Below are 7,053 nucleotides of genomic sequence, written 5' to 3' on the forward strand. Positions count from 1 at the left end.
TACAATACTCGAGCATATAACATATCAGGATATCAATCCAAAAGGGCCGGCCTTGGTGCCTTAGACCCTTGGGTATAGAGAGGAAAACTCACCTCACACTGCTGAAGTCCTGCAGATAAAACTCCAGCTGCCGGTTGACAGATTCCCGAGCTGTCAACATCAAAACAACTCCCAATTAATAATTGGGTTCCAAGCCCAAGATCCAACTCACACTCCAAAGGCCCAATAGTCAACCAATCGACCAAAGCCCAACATATGGCCTAATTTTCCAAATTAGGCCCAGACCTCTACATGGTCTTACCCTAAGGCCCAACCATTTAATCAGTCCAAGCATTTGGCATTTCAATTGGTCCAACCTCTCATAATCCTCAAGGCCCAGTTATGGCCCGATTTTCAAAATTGGGCCCAAAACCTCACATGGGCCTTACTCTAAAGCCTATCTAAATAGTTTAGTCCATTTACTTGTTCTTGGATAGCCTATCAGTAGCCCAATCACCAAAGCCCAATAGAAATGCCCAACTTAAGGCCCAAGTAAAATTAGGGTTTTCACATGAAATGACGATTAGGGTTAAGTGTTCCTACTTAACCCATTAAGGACTTAATCCATTAAGTACAATATTGCCTTAGGTTAATTGCAAATGATTAGTAATTAACAATTTCAGTCTAATAAATAATTCCAGTGTGGGTCTCGATCAAATTCCCAAAATTAGGGTTTCATGTCATTAGGGTTTCCAACCCAAGCACAACCCAACATGCCCAAAATCTAAGTACTTAGATCCATTAGGGTTTCATTAGGCCCACTAGGGTTTCATTAGTCAGGCACCACCCACTACCACCTCGGGTAGTGGTGGTCAACAACGACTCACAGCGGCGGCCACCACCTCACGGTGGTGGTTATGGTTCTAGTCCATTTTTGTCCAATCATCCCAAAAGCAACTAAACGCAAGCAAAAGCACACCGCCACCTAACACGGCGGCTGGTGGCGGTAGGAGGCGGCAGCCATCACCTCACGGTGGTGGTTATGAGTTTTCTTTTCATTATTCTAGCGCCAATTACAACATTCCAATGCAAAATCCCAATTAACACACACACACACTAATACAAGCACACATACACACACAACTACCCTTATGGTGGCCGGCGGTGGCACATGGTGGCAGCCACCACCTCACGGTGGTGGTGGTGGTTCACCTTTTGTTCCCGATCACACAACACTACACACACTTAATGCAATACAACAAGACACACCTAAAGTACAAAGAAAAACAAGCACATAGCCACCTTCCACGGTGGCTGGTGGCGACGGAAAATGGTAGTAGGCGGTGGCCACCATGGCTGGCGGCCATGGTGGTCCTTTTCCTCGATTTCTGGCCAGCACAACGTATCTCGGGTTCACAGAAACACACATCCATCTTTTTGCTCGGAAAAATGAATGTCATCACCCACCTCACGGTGGCGTACAGCAACGGCTGCGATTTCGAGTGGCGGGCGGCAACAGCGGTTCACATCGGAGGCGACGATATTCCTTGGCAAAGTAGAATCCATGCTAGACGATCCTGGCGGCCCACAGATTCAACCTCAATATGAGGTTCTTCATCGTTGCCGGCTGAACAAGGAGAAGGAGAAGGACGGCGGACGTCCGGTGGTCGCTGTCATCGTCTGCCGATCGAAAACGGGAGTAAATGGGGGTGGTGGCGGCTAGAGGGAGGTCACATGTGGAAGGTGGCGGCTGCAACATATTATTAGGGTTAGGGTTTGAACGAGAGGGGTGACAGTTATATACCCGACTCTCATAAACTTATCCCCATAATGACACCTTTAGTCCCTCATTCTCCTTTTTTTCAATTTAAATCCTTAATTTACCATTTAAACCCCTCCATCTAAAAATCCATATAAATCAAGTCCGAAATATTTACCAAGCAGCCCCTGCTTAACAAATTCTTTTCAACTTAGGTACATAATTTACCCTTTTAGCCCCAGGCATCCAAAACCCTTTCATATTAAGTCCAAATGATACCAAACACCCCTGACTTCTAAAATCCTTTGCAAAATAAATCCCGAAATTACACTTTAACCCCCGAAGATTCAAATCTTGTCCTTTGGCTTCCCGAAACCAACACCCCGCTAATTATTATTGGATTTTGGGCTATAATAATATAAAATAGTAATAAAAATTACATCTTGGGGTTCCAGTTTATTATTTAATAAATCGGATGTTACAAAATGACATCGAAAGTACGAGCTAGTTTGTATGGTTATTCACATATCGTTTGTGATCCTCGGCATCCCAGTCACAAAGTGAGAGCATAATCGAGATTAAACATGTTATTGAACAGTTCAATGAATCTCAAAAGATCTAGGAGTTTCATTAGATTAAAACGTGTAATTGCTTACCTACCTAAAATAGATTTGAATTTGATTACAAAATCCATATTCAGAATTCGAATCGAAAATATGGATCCTAGCCTTAATTTAAAATTGGGGTTAATAATTAAAGATTAAATAAATCAACTAACTTGAATTCTTATCTCCCTTTATAGATGTCAAGTTCAGACAACAATGGTTTTCCTCATCCTTCTGAAGATGATCATCCACATATTGATCAAGGTGAAAGAATGTTCCCTTATTCAAATGGTGGAACTAGAAATCACGTTTCTCCAACTTTTTCCCACCTCCTACATTGATTCTCCTCGACCGACGTTTTTGTCAACTTGAAAAGTTCAAGGTTACTCAAGCCCTTTTGGCATGCAAACACCAAGATGGAAATTCTGTGTGTGTGCATGTTTTGAACATGAAGTCACAAGTTGACAGATTGGGAATGTTGGGTGTCATTTTCCCATGGGAGCTGGCCATTGACTTGGTTCTTCACTCGCTTCCTGAGTCATATAGTCAGTTTCTTAAGTACTACTATATGACTGACCACGACGTGACCCTAACTGATCTGACATATTTTCTAATTGCTACTAAAGCAGAAATGCTGAAGAGAACTAGTCAAGCAAATGTGGTTGAAGGATCTGTCTCTCAAAACTCCATGGAAAATAGCAATAATGGTAATCCAGAAAAGGTTTCTCTTCCCAATGGAAAGGGATCGGCCAAATCGTTTAACCATATGGTAAAGATAAAGGCTAATTATGAGATAGTTCCATGTGCCGTTCCTGAATAGTCCATATGTTTCTATTGCCAATTGAAGGGACATTGGATGCGAAGCTGCCCTGTCTACCTGAATGATTGCAAAGATAAGAAAGTCAAGTTGTATGACTCTACTTCAGGTACATCCATTATCTAACTCCATTAAGTTCCTATTCATAGATTCTCAAATTGATATATGATTACGACAGCCCTTTTCATAGTTCGACTTATGAGAAATGGCAAGGAACTGTTTAAACGTTCAGGACTTAGTGTTTTGAAAGGGTTTAGACACGCACATATGCTATCTAATGACGGTGTATGAGCTTGAGAAGTCTAGATGAAGCCTTATCAAAGCACCATGAATCAGAAATCTGAACTTTAGAAAGAAAGTTAATAGTATTGATTTCTGGAAGTCCAGTTGAATTTTTTGGATACATGTCAAATCTAGTGGGAGCATAATTGTTATGCTGGCAAGAGCATAATTGTTATGCTAGTGGGAGCATAATTGTTATGCTAAGTATTGCAGGCTAGCAATACTATTTGTAGGAAACAAAGGTTACAAATTTGCAAATTGCAAAGTTGGGAATTGTTTCACTACAAAAGGATTTAGGGGAGAGGACAGTCATACTTCATTTCAAATCTAAAAGTTTAGATTGAAGGATTTTAATGAAACTTAGTCATGAACATATATGAATATCGTGTTGATGTGATTCAACGTAGAAAATTCGATATATGGAAATATTATTGTGATATTGTCATATTTATACATATTTTTAGGCAATATTTATTTACATTTTACATATATTTTGGTTATTTACATAGAATAATGGTACTTATAAGGATAAATTGTTATTTGCAGCCAAAATAGAAGCATTCTCGAAGAGAGGGACTAGAACTGACAATATTTGGAACTTTGGAGGCTTAAAGGGAAGAGGGAAGGAAAACTCAGCAAAAAACGTGCTCACGACGTGAGTAATTAGATGTTCACGACGTGAGCAGAGTATTCCAGAAGATATGCATCCGGGTGAAAGAGTCCTTGTCGAATACGGAAAACTCGCATTCACGACGTGAATCCTTATGGTTCACGACGTGAACTCGGTAAAATCAGATACTATAAATTCTCTTGCTCATTACGACTTGAGAAGCTTTTGGCTGGAGAAAAGGGTTTCAGAAGACGAATTTTAGCAGAAGAAAAGTCTTGGAAAAAGGTTTTCAACACCAAAAGAGTAGAGGTTCATAATTAGTTTAATTGTTGATACTTGAACATGTTTTATACTTTGATTTGTGCTTGTTTATTTGCTAGTATGTCCAGCTAAATCTAGCTGCTTCTGTTAGCTAGATGAAGCTGGAACTCATGGTTTTGATGTATTAGATTTGACTTTACTTGTTGGTAATATGCTTGTGTTGATCGATTTTACCTAACATGTTTAATTTAATATTTGATTGCTTTAAATTCTTGTTCTGTGTAGTTAGTGAATACAAATTTGCATGAATTTGAATACCTAATAATTCAGTGAACACTAGTTTATTAGAGCTAAGATCAAACCAATCTTAGATAAGTAATTGAATCATTGAATTAAGCTGTGTTAGAGAACTTACATGAATTAATTAAAGCTAGTGGATTTAGAACTAAATTGCTAATATTATCTTAATTGGTACCAACAGTAATTGTCACAGCTAAATTATAAACCATTGAGGGAAAGTGGATTCGAACTAACAGAAGTGTTTTTAGTAATTGATTGAATTTGAGTAAAGTTCGTCTGATCTTGTAAAATCAGATAAAACCCTTTTAAGCTGTTAATAATAAGATTAATTTAGTAGTAAGTAGATTAATTAGTTAACACCGTTCCTTGTGATCGACACCCGAATTACCCAACTATTCTATAATTCGACTAGGTACACTGCCTAGGTGCATTTTAGTTAGTTAAGTTAGTTAGGTTATAAATTATAAAATTAGTGGGTACTTTTGTGCACATCAAATTTTTGGTGCCGTTGACGGGGAACGACTTAGTTAATTACTGATTTATTTGCTTTAAATTAATCGATCCTTTTTGTGGGGTAAAACATGCAAAGAGTTATTTTTGAGTTTCATTTTTTTCTGGCATTACAGAACTCACGACGTGAGCATTACAAACTCACGACGTGAATCCTGTGATTCCTCATTTTCTTAGTTTAGTTTGTCTTTCTTAATTCAGTTTTACGTTTTTATTTTTTATTTTGCAGGAGTTCATGACCAGGGGTTCTAACACACCTTTGGTGCCACCTCTTGAAGATCCACAATCCGCCCTTCACAAAAAGAAAGATAAGAACGTGAAAGAAGATCAAACACCAAAGAAGACACCCTTACAAGAACTCAAGTCAGTGTTCTTAAAGAAGTCGGGAAAGAAAACGGAAGAATCGAGTTCATCTTCAAAGGATAAGAACAAGGTTGAAGACTTAGACCAAATACCTATCCCGAACGAATCCGAATACGAATCCGAAGCCGAGTTTGGACTTTATACAAGTGAACTCGAAAACGAGCCAAGAAACGGGATGGCGAATATTGAAGAAATGTCCATGGTAGCTTACAGAAAGAGAATTAGAGATGATGTTGGTCCAGGTTTAGTACAACCTGCCATTCCTACGACTGCCACATTCGAGCTGAAAGGACATATCCTTTCTGTACTGAAGGATATCCCATTCTATGGAAAAGATCATGAGGATGCGTTTAAGCACTTAGATGAAGTCAACGACATTGCTGATTATTTCAATGTCCCGAATGTGAATAGAGATACCGTCTTGCTAAGGATGCTTCATGTTACTTTTAAGGGAGCTGCTAACGATTGGTTAAAAGCACTACCACCTGGTATAATCACTACATGAGCTCAAATGCATGAGCAGTTTCTAGACCAATTCTGTCCACCATCCAAGATAGCTAAACTCAAGAAGGCAATAGCCAATTTTGAGCAAAACCCGGGGGAGTCACTTTACGAGGCTTGGGAGCGCTACAAGGGGTTGTTAAGGAATTGTCCTCAACATGACCTTAACATCCAACAATAAGTATCTATATTCTATGATGGGGTTAATGTAATGACTAGGCAACTCCTTGATTCTCAAGGACCACTTACAAAGAAAAATTCGGGCAAAGTCAAGGAATTAGTTGAAGAATTTGCAAAGCATTCTCGTGAATATCACAATTCAAGGAATGAAGGAGTAAAGGGAGTTGGGAGTACACATTCTGAAGAGATGGCTTCTATGATGGCAATGCTAAATAATATGGACTGAAGGCTGAACCAAATGGACCAGTCAATTTATGCAATTAGAGTTGGTTGTGAACGATAGACTGCCATTTGGATGAGTATGGGAACAAGAAGGCTCAAGTTTGCTACTCGAGTGGGGACAAGTTTGATGAAGATTGGAGAAAACCAAAGAAAGAGTGGCTGCCATACGATGAATACAAGAAGCAAAAGGAAGAAAAATATAAGCAAACAGGCCGAGGCTTCTCCTAAAAAGAGCAGCCACCAGCCGAAAAGAAAGTAGACTTGGAAAACATGTTGACCCGATTTATGGAAGCATCCGAGAGAAGACATGATGATACCGATGCAGTGCTAAAGGATCACATGAATATGATGAAAGAACAGCACACAATGATGATTGACTAGCAAGCTTCGTTAAGAAATCATCAAGCATCGATTCATAGTTTAGAAGTCCAAGTTGGTCAAATCACTACTTTGGTGAATAATAAATTCTCTTCACAACTTCCCGAAAAGAAAGCTCAACCTCATGTTATGGCTATTGATACTGAAAAAAAGGCGATCTCTGAGTTTTTGGAGACACTAGAAGTGGAACCAAAGCAGCCCGATCCAAAGCCGAAGAAGCCAAAGCTCGAAAATGAAGACATTGCTGGAATACCCAGTTCACGTCGTGAGCCCGCTATGATCACGT

General features: G+C 39.4%; 1 non-coding gene across 1 annotated transcript; it reads right to left on the reverse strand.

Moving 5' to 3' along the window:
* Positions 1 to 6,045: 6,045 nt before the first annotated feature.
* Positions 6,046 to 6,152, reverse strand: LOC145110191 (small nucleolar RNA R71). Its single transcript, XR_013709572.1, has one exon. It is a non-coding gene; the product is annotated as a small nucleolar RNA R71 (small nucleolar RNA).
* Positions 6,153 to 7,053: the final 901 nt, after the last annotated feature.

The sequence above is a fragment of the Lactuca virosa genome, chromosome 4 (assembly GCF_052849685.1).
Source record: "Lactuca virosa cultivar CGN04683 chromosome 4, Lactuca_virosa_CGN04683_v6, whole genome shotgun sequence".
Classification (NCBI taxonomy): domain Eukaryota; kingdom Viridiplantae; phylum Streptophyta; class Magnoliopsida; order Asterales; family Asteraceae; genus Lactuca; species Lactuca virosa.